Source organism: Silene latifolia, chromosome 1 (genome assembly GCF_048544455.1).
Source record: "Silene latifolia isolate original U9 population chromosome 1, ASM4854445v1, whole genome shotgun sequence".
Taxonomy (NCBI): domain Eukaryota; kingdom Viridiplantae; phylum Streptophyta; class Magnoliopsida; order Caryophyllales; family Caryophyllaceae; genus Silene; species Silene latifolia.
The window spans coordinates 184,048,374-184,064,691 of record NC_133526.1 but is presented as its reverse complement, the minus strand read 5'-3'; the positions used below and the strand labels follow the sequence as shown (position 1 = coordinate 184,064,691).

The 16,318-nt window shown below is 32.2% G+C and overlaps 1 long non-coding RNA gene across 1 annotated transcript in view; it reads right to left on the bottom strand.

Annotated features, from left to right (window-relative positions):
- LOC141614364 (uncharacterized) overlaps positions 1-10,322 on the bottom strand; it is a 106,378-nt gene extending 96,056 nt beyond the window's left edge. Inside the window, exon 1 of the long non-coding RNA XR_012529333.1 lies at positions 10,255-10,322. This is a non-coding gene — a long non-coding RNA (uncharacterized LOC141614364). The remainder of the gene's footprint in view (positions 1-10,254) is intronic.
- Between the last annotated feature and the right edge of the window lie 5,996 nt (positions 10,323-16,318).

The following is a 16,318-nucleotide window of genomic DNA, read 5'->3' as shown; positions in this document are numbered from 1 at the left end:
GTCACAAAATGTATAACCTGTCAGCAAGTGAAAATGAACATTAAAGGCTAGGAGGAAGTTTACAGCCTTTGGACATTTCATCATGGAAATGGGAGTCAATAAGAGTGAACTTTGTGACAATATTGGCTTTGACACAAATGAATGAACGAGATATTATGATTTAGACCAACCAACCAAGAGTACACACCTTTAGCAACCAAGACCAGGTGGAAATATGAACAGTTAGCAAAGAAATACCTAAAAGAAATTGTCAGATTACACGAAGTTCCCAGACCATTGTGTCATATCGTCATATCGTGACACAAAGTTTTAGAGAAATTTTGGAAAAGTTTTAGAGAAATTTTGGAAAAGTTTTCAAAATGCCCTAGAAATTCATTTGAACTTTAGCACTTCTTTTCACCTACAATCGATGGACAAACAGAGATGTTGAGACCCAATTTAATTATTTAAGTGTTGATGACGCCTTAAGTCAAATTAATCTCATTGTTTATTGAATTGTGGGCCTCTTAAGTTTTAACCTTATAGTTCAAGAGCTCTAATTGTCAAAGAAGATTGCACAAGGATGATCAAAGATGAAGAATGTCATAGATTGAGTCAGGGTGTTATAAGAGATCATTAAATTTGGGTTATTGTCTAACTACAAAAAAACAACTGTGTAGTTCACTGTGACTTAAGAAGACCCGTCTTTGAAAGAAACATTTCAAAAATATTTCAACTCTTGAAAATGGCTTTACAAACTTTCAACAAATCTTATACACTTCAATAAAAAAATGATTTGCTCATTTAAATTGAGAAGGAAGCTTTTGATTTTTTTGGAAAAGAGTTTTCTTACACAAAAAGACACTTACCAAAAATGGGTTGATTACTTTTACAAATTTGGCAATGTTTATGGTTCCCGTGAATACCACCAAATAAGCTCTTTATGGAACAAAAACCTAACCTATATTTGTTAGTGTGTAAGTAACAAGATTACTTGGAGAAGTAACCTACATTTGTTAGGAGTATGTGTTCTGAAATTCTAGGGGTCTTGAGAACAACATTTGCCCTTGATCGAGTTTCATATAATAGTTATCATGCTAGCATTGAATGACTCATTTTGAGGCTTTGTATGGGAGAAACAGTAGATCTCCAATATGTTGGAGTAATATTGATGAATCAACGGGCATTGCACCATATTTGATTCAATAACCCATGGATAAAGTGAAAACCATGCCATGTAGAAAATGAGAGCTGCTCAAAGTTGTCAAAAGAATTATGCTGGACTTAAGAGACGACTAGTGGAATGTCAAGTAGGTGATTTCGTTTTCCTTGAGGTCTCCTCTACAAAGGGGTTTAGTAGATTCGAGAAATAGAGAAAATTGAGTCTAAGATATATAGGACCATTTGAGATAGTAGAGTGAGTTGGAAATGTTGCATATAGACTATCCCTTCCAACAGAACTTTCTAGAATTCATGACGTTTTTCATGCGTCACTCCGAAGAAAGTATATCCCTAACCATAGTCACTTCATTAACTTACTTCCAGTTCAAGTTAAAGTTAAGGATGACCTAACCTACAAAGAGAAACCGATTCAAATTTTAGATCATAAGGAAAAGGCTCTTCGGAATAAGTTTATTCCACTAGTAAGGGTTTCATGGTCACATCACGATGACACGGAAGCAGCTTGGGAAACAAAACAAGAAATGCGAAGCCGATATCCTTATTTGTTCCAATAAGGTAATAATCCAAGTTTCGAGGACGAAACTTATTTTAAGGGGGGTAGAATGTGATACCCCGAATAAAAGTATTATTTAATAGATTTAAGTAAATTATTCGCTGAAAGGGAAAAGAATTTTTATCAAGTAGAGTCGAAAAAGGTATACAAGTGAAATGAATCCATCCTAGAGGGAGATATATTGACCTACTAATATTCAAAAGACATGATAATCTAGTAAAAGTAAGACTCTATATTAAGAATAAAATAGTTCGGTTGGAATCCGACTCAATAATAACTTTACCCGTAGAATTTTTACCAGACCTATCTAAAAGAAAATAACCCGTAAAAAGAAATATCTAGATATTTTACAAACTTTAATGTATTTTATTCTTTTGTATCACATGTTAAAATTGAAAAAAAAAACATGGTAATTAACTAACCACGTGTAAACCTAGGGGGGAGGGATTGACATTTTTGGTGGTAAGAACGCCACGTACAAACATAGAGAATGTAGGCTAGTGTTTCAAATCGACATAAGAAAACTATAAATAGCGAGGGATACATGCTCATTTTATTTACACTCGAACAAGAAAACGAAGGCAAATAGCTAGTTAAAAAATAAATGTAGGAGGGAACTAAGCCATCAAGTTACGATACAGTTAATTAACTAGGCCGTGAGATTTATAAGGTACTAGGTACGTAGTATCCCGCGCTTCGCGCGATCTGTTTTAATATTTTATGATTATAATGGAAGAAAAATATATAATTCATATATGACCTTTAATATTTTCTCTAATAAATAATTTTTTTTCAAATTTAATATTTTTAGGTTTAACTTCAATGTTTTAAAATAAAATAGATAAGAGTTTTAATTAAAACTAATAAATGATAATTAATTATGCATGATCAACGTTTTATAAATAAATGTGTGACTGGTGAAATATCATACTAATCAAAATAAAATTTATTCGAATTATACAACAATCAACAATAAGTTATCAAATTATATCATTTCACGATACTTTATGTCTCAGATCAGTTAATATTTATTCAAAATGATGTGAACATAATTCTATGTAATTTTTAATTTTTGATGTATAACATGTGACATTTATCTATCAAACATATATATAGAGTTCAAACTCAACTTATTCAAATGTTATGATTGTGTCTTACATGTGATATGTGCGTGTCAAACGTATCTATGAGAAATTTGCACCTTTTGTTTTTTTAAACAATTATATATAATGATGTTTAAGAGTTTATTACATGTAAATATAATAGGTTGAACTTTCACAAATATTATTTTTTGATGTTTAATTTCAAAGTATTTAAAAGATAACATATTAAATATTTAACTAAAAGTAATACGAAGTATTTAACTTCTTAGTAGTTTTTTTAAAGTTGTATTTTTAATATAAACAATGACGCTTTCAAATATATTTTCTTCATGGATTTAATAGTCTAAGTTTTGTAACTTTCTCAAAATATTTTTTTACGTAAATGTAAAATATTGTGAGACACTCACTTTAATCATCTCTACATATCAAAATAAATATTTCAATAAATATAATGAAAATTATACTCAATTGAAAGCATTTTTCACAATGAACGTAATTATTTACATTTTAGAATTTGTATCAAAATAACTTTTTAGTAAATTTAGAATCAAATCATCATAATTATTTAATATAATTTTATAATAAAATTTATTAAACTATAATTAATATTTTGCTGAGATTTATACAGCATTTATCATGTTTGTATTTAATTTCAGCTGTAATTAATACGTGTATTTAAGGCTGGGTTAACACGTGGCGCATCCACAACGTTTCAACCCAGTTATATATATATATATATATATATATAAGATATTTCCTACCCCTTCGTCTTAAGTTAATATAATGAGTAAGTTTATTATCGTTATAATTACTCAACTGATATTATAATGTACGTGAATGATTGTTTATGTGATAAAGTTATGTTATACTTGTATAATTTACGTAATGTGGTTTACGTGAGATATGACTGTGGTACTGTTTGTGTTAATAATTGATGTTATAATGCTAACACGATAATGTTAATGCTAAAATACCACTGCTAAGATGTACATTTGGCCAATGTATCATCCGGGGACATTATTATTGGAAGGGACCGGACCACATTATTATTTTATCCCGTGTACATGGACGTGAGCTCTGAAGTAAGCTCGGCAGGGGGCTCGGCAATTGGCTCCGCCCCGTTATATCCGGATAAAAAGAAAGAAAAAGAAAAAAAGAGAAAAAGAGGAAAAGATTGTTATCCTGTATACACGGAGGAGGGCATAGCCTAAGGGAGTCTCGACTCCGTAATGTGGCCCTGTTCAATAATAATGAGCCGAATTATATTAATTTGCGTTGGAGGTTATGGGAAATATACTCAACCTGTGGTTGGTTGACCTTTATTTTATTAATCTTTTTCAGGTACAGGAAACAGAGAAGGGCATGAGTGAGGTTGACGCAAGAAAATGGAATAAGAATAATGTATCATAATATTAAAATATAATCAATAAGATCTGCTACTAGTTATTCGGTTGTATTAAGAAATAATGTAAGCCTTGTATTTCTCTGTATTGGGAAATACGGCGGTAACGCTCTGTAATTTCCGCTGCTATTAATAAAATATACTATTTTGTACTCCCGTTGTTTACGGAGCGTTACAAAAGTGGTATCAGAGCTTAGGCTAAAGAATGAAAAAAAAAAAGAAATTATTTAATAAATTATATGGATAAAAAAAACATAAATTGAATGAGAGATGGGTAGACGTCATAGGAATCATGGGTAGCGTATAAGATTTTATCTTATTTATCTGCTTGTTAACCTATGTGATTACGTTATTTGTCTTAATGATATTATTTATGTGTCCATTTAGTCTTTATCGTTAGTGTACTATTTGATATGGTCCTGATGACATATCTTTCTATATATGTGCACAATTTTAAGATCATAGCTTACAAAAGAAAAAAAAAGTATAAAGAACTACTAGGTTCAGACATACTGTCATGTCACTGGGTTAGAGACATTAGAGGATGTGTGAGAAATAGAGTCTAATTCCATAAATGCAGAGTGAAATAGAAGTACTATACCTTAGTCATTTAGACTCCCAAACCATGAAATATACAATATTATAGAGGTATAATAAATTTATTTTATTGCCCAATATTGATGATATAGTCCAAAGTAGAGTGCACTAGATTCACTTAACGACAGCAACGTAGCAAATGTCGATGTTTTTCAATAAAGAAATGGTGAAATATTATGTCTGAACGAGTTCGAGAAAATGATGGTTTTTTTGTAGTTTATATTAACTAAGAAGGTGTGATATATGTAGGATATAGATAAACTGAGTTAAGTGACTGTCACGATTTTCGAATTCCTGACTTGTAAAGGAAAAGAAAAGGAGTTTGTCGTATTTGTTACAGAAGAAGAAGGTTTTGCCTAACTTTGTGGAGGAAGGAGAGGCAAGGGTTAGGAGTACAGAAAGGAAGTGAATAATGCGAATTTTATTTACGGTTCGAGGACAAGTTTATCGTTGGAGGCATATAGGAAAAGGGGAGAAAACAAATAAGAAGCGAGTTGGAACTTAAGTTGAGTAAATTTATGAAGTTAGAATTTTAGAAGCATTTATATATAGTAGACACAAGGAGTGAAGGAGGGAGAATTTTAAAGTTTGGATTTGAATACTGTGGTTTCAATTTTATAAATTGAGGATATTAGTGAAAAGAGAGATTGAAGGTTAGAAAACTTGGGTTTTAGCCTTTAGGGACTTGTATAGTTGTATATGTTAAGTCAAATAGTTATAACAGTTATGGATAAAGTTGGATGAATCTGATCTTTAAAGGTAATCAGTTGGATGAATATCTTTGGAGGTAATCAGTGAGTGTCACATAGTCTTATTAGAGTTTTGAAGATAATTGTGGATTGAGGATATGAATGCTATTATAAAGGGACTTATGACTAATAGAGCTGTACATAAGTCGTTTGAGTTATGCTAATGAGATTGATATTGAGTTAATTAGAGGGTAAAGGAAAGGAGAAAAAAAAAATATTTTCATGTCTTGGCCGGATAATTTGTATTTGGTGAATAATCTTGATTTTTGTAGGGATTGAAATTTGGAAGTTGTTGGCTGTTAATAATAATTAGGTAGTAATTAGGAAATATGCTGGTGATGGTGAAATTTGGATTATAGAGTTTTGTTTCAAAGAAAGTATTAGATTAGTGAATGCACATTTTTGTAAGTTATTTGCGATTAAGATAATAAGATCATGATATTAAGTGATTACATTATTCCATGGATTGTAAAGTAGTAGGCCTGATTAAGTATATAAGGGGTTTGTGGTGTTGTAAACATAATTAATGTGGATTACTAAGAATAATAGTGGATTAGTGGAATGTTGAGGATTAGAGTTATGATGTTTTAATTGGGGAATATTTGAACATTTCATAAAGCCCAAATTGAAAGAGTCCAGTTGAGATGAGATGGTCATTTACCGTTTTAAAGTATCGGTGTTGAAACAGTTTTAGCATAAACAATATCGTAATATTTTGTAGTTGAGATGTCAACTTGGGAAAGGAGCCTAAGTGGTCCGAGAATCTCAGATCGTTTAAGAAATCCGAGGTTCGATTTCTAATAAAAGCAAAAAATAAAAAATAAAAAAAATCCAATTTTTATCTTTTTAAACATGATTCACATGTGTTTATTTATTAACAAGTTATTAAGGCGATAATAAAACTTCTAAGAATATACAAATCACTAGATTAGTAACATGATTAATAATAACAAAGAGAGGATTACAAGCAAAAGTTATTTATTTCGTAAGATAAACTATAATTATTGCAAATACTGCTACTAATACACATATTAATATCATTAGCAAGCTAATAAGTGTCTTCACTTCACTAAGAGACTTTGTAACGGGATTATAAAGTTCATCGGAGGAGATATCGGGTGATTTATTGGATGAATTATCGGATGATTTATCCATAATTTAGAGAGAATATTTTTTTATGAGATTTAGGATTAGAAGTAAATGAAAAGTGAGTGGATAAAATGATTAATTTTGTGGTTTTTATAGAAAAAAATAATAATAAAAAAAGTGTCTGTGGGTACTGTACTACTGTAGCGTCAGTGGGTACTGTTGCGTCAGTGAACAGTAAGTGTCGGTGGAATCGTAAATAAGTAGACAGTCTATTTATACACTCAATAAAATATGTTATATAGAGTGATAATGTATAAAGGAAAAGAGAGAGGAAATGAGTTTAAACATAATATTCAGTGCGCCTATTCCTAAGAATAGAAGTTAAGCTATACAATGATGCTTCTACACAGAAGTATGTTGTGCGTTGTACTAAGAAGTAATGTAAGCCTTGTATTTCTCTGTATTGGGAAATACGGCGGTAACGCTCTGTAATTTCCGTTGTTATTAAAAAAATATACTATTTTGTACTCCCGTTGTTTACGAGGCGTTACAGATAACCCATTATTCTCTAATACTTTTTTGGAAGATAAGAGCCAAGGTTTAGACTATTCTCTAATACTATTCTCTAATACATGGCTCTGACACCAAGATTACGAACACATAGTAAGTACAACCATAAATGAGGTTTATTTAGGATCAGAGTTTTTATGATAAGAAAACTAGGACTATATTGATAGGTTACGATGTGCCTATGTTGCCTCGTGTGCTAGAATATGAAAATCCAAGGAGATAATTCAAATGTTTACATAATCGTCACAATCAATAGAAATCTTAAAGGATTATTTGGTTCATAATTTATGGGATAGAATATCCATATATTCAAATCCGAGAGTAAATGAAAAAATCGGTGCTGTCAACATCTCGTACAAGTTTGCAAACTTCAATCCACATTCATAAAACAATAGTAAAATGGGTAAGGTCCATATCTAACATAGTCACGCATGTTGAGCTAGGGGGCTAGCAGGGCCTCTGTCCCCGTTGATTTTTGAAATTTTCGAAATTTTTAATTAAAATTTTCGAAAAATTTTTAAGACCCCATATAGTATTGCCCTTTCACCCCCAGCCACAGACTTAAAATCCTAGCTCCGTCATTGTTATTCACGCTAGTTCATGGACAAATTGAATTCCAATCAGACTTAAACTCGTAGCAACTTTTGGGCGAATAAACTACCGTAGGTCGTAGATGTTATATACAAAGTTCGTCAAGAAAACTAACTTGGCACAAATCAGAGACTGCTAGTGGGTTTACCATCTCAATTGCGAAAGAAATGTCTACTATTTTTTTTCTCTATCGAGATTCCATTTTTCTTACCATTTTTTTTATGATATCCGATGCTCAAGACAATTCCCGTCAAACTTTTTCATTGTAATGTTATATAAAAAGCTTTGAGGATTAATAGAAGAGGTGTGTAAAAATACTGTGATTAGTACATATTGTTATCCAAGGTAATGTTAGGAATTTGTGCCTTGAATTTGTGTCAGAGACAGATTAAGCTACAACGAGACGAAGAAACGAATCAAAGAACAAAGGAAGACCGGTCCGTGTGTGGTCCGAGTCATCCTTGGAGTTGTCTTAGTGCATGTATGCGTGAATTGCTACATGATTTGTTATCTTGGAAGTAAGTGGTTTTGGGCCCTACTTGCATTTAGCTAATCTTCCATGTTAATCGTCTTTCACGTAGGTTTGGGTTCTTTGGTAAGTTTCGGTAGTTCGGTTGTTTTATGGAATTAATTATTTAATTTTCTAATAATCTTTGTTTCATAATTAGTTTAGATCTCTTATTTAGGGTGGAATAAATCTATATAAAGACCTTTGTATTAGTCTAGGTTAATTAGGAGAGAGAGATAATATTTGTGAGTACAATCTTATGAGAGTCGATTTGTGAGATTCCCTCCGGGAGGAAGCTTCCGTTTGTTCCGGACACAAGTAAATTGGCGTTCGTCTGAATTTGGAGATCGAAGAAGTCTGTTCGGATCTTGGTGGCCACACGATCGTTTGTCCTTCATCTCATTGGTTAGTCTCTTTTGTCCCTTTGAGATTACTATTTTGTTGGTAGAATAGGGTATACTTTTGGCTCTTATTGAGCGCGTGCGTACCGATCTACTGTTGTACTATTATCTCCACAATAGTAAAATTGCTCTCCTTCAGGGTGGACGTAGCCAGTTATTTGACTGGTGAACTACGTATATATGTGTGTCATCTTTATTTACATTCGATATATTTTGTTCTTATCACCCAAATCAATTAACTATTGCGTAACGGGACGCCTCCGTTACAACAATTGGCACCAGAGTTAGAGTTCTGATTTGGAATTTGCTTCTGCTGTAATTGTCTTTTAGGCGTTAGTTTGGGTTTGTTGAATTATGGGTGGAAAGATGGGGGGAGCGAATATTTTGAAAGTTGACATACTTTTGGGTTTGGTGAGTTTGTGCAAGGATGGTAGTGTTGATGGTAAGGTGGAGCTTGCTACTCTCCAGGTCAAGCTAATGGATCCTCAAGACAAACTTACATTTGTTTTTGCGTCTTAGTGAGGCGATTTAGACTCAAGGTTGAGCAATTTGGGTTCTTGAAAAAGAGTCGTTGGGATCTCGTAAGGGATCATCTGAAACTTTGATGGGATTTTGTTCTATGGAGCTTTTGGGTTGGACTTGTAAGTCTAACAACTTTCATCTTTGACGACGAGGTGGTTGTAGTATCTGATTCCGTTCAGTTAGCACGTGCTCTTAGCTTGCCTTCTGAAAAACAAAATTGTTCGCAACCACTAGGAAAAATATTAATGCCGAAAAATTTTGTCCAGAGAACTAAGATTGCCGTAGTCCAGTGATTGTTGATAAATAATAACTGAATAAAACCGTTGTACACTATTACAATCGCCGTTTCGAGTGGCTTCCAACACGATTATACAATTTACTGATAAACTAAAATGAAAATGTACACTCATTCAAGACAACTGTATTAAGAGTTCATCCAAATATCAATTGACGATAAGAGATGACAATTGAAAATCATTAATCATGGGTTTATCAAGAAGCTTATTTCCTTAGTTGTGCAATCCTTTAATGCTGCGCGCATCAAATCAAGAATTAAGATTATAGCAGTATTACTTGCCAGATAAGCTCTTACTTGGCAATATTCTTGACCATGAAAATGAAATCCTATAAGCATTTAATCCCATTTCTTTGATAATATTTACATCTTCCTGTAATAACGATCAAGGGATGCAGATATCAGATCAGGATACTCAAATTTAATACTCTGTAGTTAACAATGCACTATATAGTTTATAAATATCGACATTATTGGGTTCAGTTACTTCAGAATAGAAATCAGACAAAGAGGGTAATATTCCCTCCGTCCCAGTCATTTGTTTACCTTTTTTATTCTTCGTGAGGGGTATTTTAATTAAAGGTACACACATAATTAGGACGAAGGGATTGGAGTATATGCCACGGAAAAGGCTGAATAGACTCATTCAGATGGCTCACTTCCCTGATATTTGGGTGCATTCGCTTAAGTTGTATGCAGTATTAACTGTATACCTTGTAGGTTTGTAGCGGTGATAAAAATCTGCAGCAAGTCTCCATTGCTACCATCCTTGATTTTACCTTCAGGTTGACAAGGAAATATCAAAATCCAATCGCATTAAATATCATGACTTGTTCTTAAGAAACAGCTTAAATTAAAAAAAGTAAGGAAAGTTTAAGAAAATCAAATGACACCAAGTACGATGATACTTCTCAAGTATCAAATTGAACTAGGAAAGATTCAGAAATTTTTAAAAATCGAATCAAATTTCAGCTGATAAATTTGGCAAGTATGCTGATAATATATATATATATATATATATATATATATATATATATATATATATATATATATATAAGAAGGATCAAGTGAGTCCACCAAAAAGCATTGAGTCCCTAAGTCCTCTTAGGAGCCATTGAAAAGATATGATGGAGGGTTGAGATTGAAGGGGAAAAGGGAGGGATTAATGCTAAATGGAGGGGATTGAAGCTAATTAATCACTTTCCCTCACTACCTCCACTAATCAACCACTAATTTTACTATATAACATTTATTTTCCACTCACTTCCCTCTCATCTCACACAATTATCATTCCTCTCATCTCTCTAAAAATCAAGAACAATCAATTCCTCTCAAAAATCCAACAAAAATCAAAAACCAAATAATTCAAAAAAATCAAAAAAAAAATTTCCCCCTCATTCACTCACACACCCGCCACCACCACGACCCACCACCGCCCAAACCCGACCACTGCCGCCGTCATCAACCCGATCCACCGCCGCCACCACCACCACCCAAAAAAACTGCAGTCCCCCTCTTTCCAGATCCACGACAACCCCGCGACCGACAACCACCACAAAAACCCCACGACCCACGACCCACAACTCACGACACCTTCTCCCGACGACCACAACACCACCACCACCCGTCCACTACTACTCCCCGACAACCAGATCTGCCTCACGACGCCAACCCCACGCACCACCATCACCTGTCCACCACCACAACGACTAACACCACGATACCCCAATGCCTCACCAGATCTGCCTCTCTTCCTCCATTAAACCGGATCTCAGGCCACCACTGCCGCTCCTCCACTCACCACTCACGGCTACCACTGCCGTTCCTCCTCTTTTCCTCTTTTTTTTTCTCTGTGATTTTGAAATAAGAAGTAGATGGTGGTTGGCGTTCAACATTCACGTGAATGTGGGTAGTGTTTGTTTCTATTTTTTTTATCCTTTTCTTTATTTTTGGAAATGTGAAGTGGTTGGTGGGTGGGGTTTAACATTCACGTGAATGTGTCTGATCTTTTTTTTTTTTTTTTGATGATTTCAAATATCGTCTATATATTTAAAATCGTATTATCATGATTTTTATGGTTAGATCTAATAAATTATATTTATTATACTCATATTTCTTTACATTTACACTCTTATTTCTTTACATTTACACTTATATTTCTTTACATTTACACTTGTATTTCTTTACATTTACACTTATATTTAATTTCTTTACATTTACACTCGTATGTCTATATATTTACACTCATATTTTCTTTACATTTACACGCATTTTTCAGATTTACACTCGTATTTCTTTACATTTACACTCGTATTTTTTACATTTACACTTATATTTATTTACATTTACACTCGTATATCTGTACATTTACACTCGTTAAAATTATATAGATTTGCACTCGTATTTCTTTATAGTTACACTCGTATTTTATTAAATCTACATTCGTAGATCTAATTAATATATACTAGATTTTTGAAAAAAAATCGTATAATGATGATTTTTAATCTTAGATCTAACAAATATATTTATTATAGTCATATTCTTTACATTTACACTCGTTTTTCTTTACATTTACACTCGTATTTCTTAACATTTACACTCGTTAAAATTATATAAATTTGCACTCGTATTTCTTTACAGTTACACTCGTATTTCTTCACATTTACACTCATATTTTTTACATTTACACTCATATTTCTTTACATTTAAACTCGTATATCTGTACATTTACACTCGTTAAAATTATATAGATTTACACTTATATTTATTTACATTTACACTCACATTTCTTTACATTTACACTCATATTTATTTACATTTACACTCACATTTCTGTACATTTACACTTGTATTTGTTTACATTTACACTCATATTTCTTTACATTTACACTCGTATTTCTTTACATTTACACTCATAATTTTTACATTTACACTCATATTTCTTTACATTTACACTCGTATATTTGTACATTTACACTCGTTAAATTTATATAGATTTGCACTAATATATTTTTGTGGATATGAGTTGGTGGTGGAGGACGACGGTAGTGGTGTTTGTTGGTAGTCGGACTAAAATTTACTCGCAAAGGACCAACGTTACACTTATAAAGGACCAAAGTCACACTCAAAGGACCAAATTTACACTCTTAAACCTTCAAATTTACACTTAAAATACTACATTTACACTCGGAAAACATCCCATTTACACTTGTAAAATGTTAAAATTATATAAATTCAAAATTTCCGTCACAAAAAATCAAATTTACACTCTTAAAATGTTACATTTACACTCGTAAAACATCACATTTACACTTGTGAAATGTTTAAATTATATAAATTCAAAATTTCCGTCACAATAAATCAAATTTACACTATTAAAATGTTACATTTACACTCGTAAAACATCAAATTTACACTTGTAAAATGTTAAAATTATATAAATTCAAAATTTTCGTCACAAAAAATCAAATTTACACTCTAAAAATGTTACATTTACACTCGTAAAACATCACATTTACACTTGTAAAATGTTAAAATTATATAAATTCAAAATTTCCGTCACAAAAAACAAATTTACATCTTAAAATGTTACATTTACACTCGTAAAACATCACATTTACACTTGTAAAATGTTAAAATTATATAAATTCAAAATTTCCGTCACACAAAATCAAATTTACACTCTAAAAATGTTACATTTGCACTCGTAAAACATCACATTTACACTTGTAAAATGTTAAAATTATATAAATTCAAAATTTTCGTCACAAAAAACAAATTTACACTCTTAAAATGTTACATTTACACTCGTAAAACATCACATTTACACATGTAAAACTCATACAACATTACATTTACACTTTTGAAATCTGAAACTCAAAACTGATTAATTAGGGGCTAGAGAGAGAAAGAAAAATTAATTAGTGTATAGAAATTTGATTAGTGGTAAATTTTTTTGGTAATTTTCAATCTCAACCACCCATCTCAATCCAACCATCCACATTTTTTTCCTTTTCTTTTTAATGGCCTTTAATCAAATTCATCTCAACCATCCATTGAGGCCATCCAATGGCCCTTAGAGGGACTTATGGACTCAATGACACATGTTGGACTCATTAGAACTCCTCTCTCTCTCTCTCTCTCTCTCTCTCTCTATATATATATATATATATATATATATATATATATATATATATATATATATATATATATATATATATATATATATATAGATTCGGGACCCTATGAGAACCATCAAGATAATGAGAACCATGAGAATCATTTATAGCCTTTGTAATTGAAATTTGACGATTGATTGTTGGTAATAATATGTTCCCGAAAATTCAGAGTCATCGTCGTCCCTCAAATCCTCCAAACTCGGTCACTTTCACAATACTTTTTTCTATCTCTTCGACCATCCCCTCCAATCATCCTCTCGATCCTATCACTCTCTGATCCTATCACTCTCCGATCACCATGTTTTCGACTCTTCTCAAACCGCTTCACAAATTAGGGTTGAGTTCATCGATCACCACCATTTTCTGCTGATTTAGGTAATGGCTATTATACTCCATACTTCCCCTAATTTGTTCTCGCTGATTTCAACTATGATTTCTTTGATTTTGAGTAGATTACAACTTAGGTAATTTATTGATTTCCCATATTTCTCTTTTATTCCCCAATTTTACGATTTTAATTATACAAATTAATTTGATTAGAGTTGCATTTCTGATTTGTTCTACTTTTATGTTGTTTTCGCTGCTTTCAAATGCCGTTCAGATTCTTACTTGCATTCCACTGTATTTACCTATTAATTACTTCAATTTATGTAGTTAATCATTGAAGTATTGCACGATTACTATAATCTCTTGTGTTCATTGCTGAGTTCGATTTCTTTATTTAGAATCCTAGTTCTAATTTTGTGTTTCGTAATTATTATGATTGGATTCCTGTTGAATACTTGGCTATGTTGTTTGCAATATCGAGCAATGCTAAAATTGGACACTAGGATTTTATTGTAGTAATTTAAAATTATCAGTATCATTATTGACATCAGTAATTTAAAATTCTCAGTATCATTATTAATGAATGATTATGTTCTTCAATGATTCTCAGATAGCATTTTCACTTTCTCAACTGTGAGTATTGATTCAAGTCTCAATTCGTTCACATTTTGCTAATTTTATCTCTGTTTCTCTGTAGTTGCGTTCTGTACACTGATTATCTTGCTTTGTGCGTTTATTATTTTAGTCTCTCATCTTTCGTCTTCAAAGTAAAATGTAACAGAAAGGCATATAGCACGAGACTCCGTCTATGTCGGTGGCCTCTGACTGTAAAACAATTATAGATTTAGCCATTTTATCCGCAACTGAGTTCTAATTTCAATAGCAAGCATTTGCATTTTAACATTATATGTGCATGAAATAATGTTCGATGTGCATGAAATAAGGTTCTATGTGCATGGAATAAGTATTAAATGGGCATTAAATAAGGTTCTATGTGCATGACATAAGGTCTTATGTGTATGAAATAAGGTTCTATGTGCATTAAAACGTTCTTCAATAGGATCAGTTGGTTATCTTGTGTTACTAATTCCTGTTGGTTAAGGACATTAATTTTAATTCTATGTGCATGAAATAAGGTTCTATGTGCCTGAAATAGGGTTCTATATGCATGAAATAAGGTTCTATGTGTATTAAACCCGTTCCGATAATAAGGGAAAGAGTTTAGTTTTTAGGGGTGAAGTCAGTTAGTTAGTTGTATTACTGTATAATTGGGGTACAAGTTGGTCTTTGTTTTTGCCACTGAATCTATGATAGGCAAACGGTTAAGCAACAATCAAGATAGGGCGACCTGATATTCTTGCAAGTGTGAGGTAGCGTAGATTACATTTGTTTGTTACTCCCTCCATCAATCATTTGTTTACCTTAGTTATAATACCAATCACAAGAAATAAAAAAAGGTAAACAAATATTTGTGACGTAGGGAGTAGAGAGTACAAACGAATAAGCTATTTTTTTCCCTCCGTTTTGTTAAAGGTTGGTACTGTATTTAAGGCTTAATGCAGGCTGAACTTGGTAGATCTAGCGCTTCTCGACTCGATCATTTGAACAACACTTTTTTTCCTGGATTTAAAGAATGTAAAGTGAGTTCTCTGGTTTTTTGGACTAGTACAGATTGTAGAATTGATGGCCTGAGCACGGAAGATCAAAATGTTATTTTGGATTTATAGAATGTAAAACGCGAGTTTTCTTGGCGTCATTATGTCGTGCATGTACAAGCTTATTTCATGCACATATAACGCTATTTAGTGCATATATTAGGCAATTAAAGAAACCTGAAAAATGCGATAAATTTGTTAATGTTCATTGCGAGAGCCTGCTCTGGCTTCCCTCTGTATTTAGTTTGGACTGTTGTTCTCCTACCCAATTTGTTAAACAGGTTTAGCGTCAGCCTTTTGTAGAATAGTGAGTGTACTTAGATGTCATCTATTCATTCGAGTTTCCTTTTATAATAGTAGTTGATTTATTGCTGATCGGTTTGGTTTTAGCCTTTAGAACGATGTTATTATGGAAGATACGTCTCATATATAGTAAGTTGGCAAAGTGGATTATATGATTTTGGGAAATGTGTGATTTTTGTAATGCCTATTTCATTGTCTTATTAAACTCTATTCTTCATAAGGTGTGTCAACTATGTCCAGATATGTGTGATTAATTTTTATTAGAATGGTGAATTTCTGATCATATTTCTAATTTGTGCCATAAATTAAGCTTC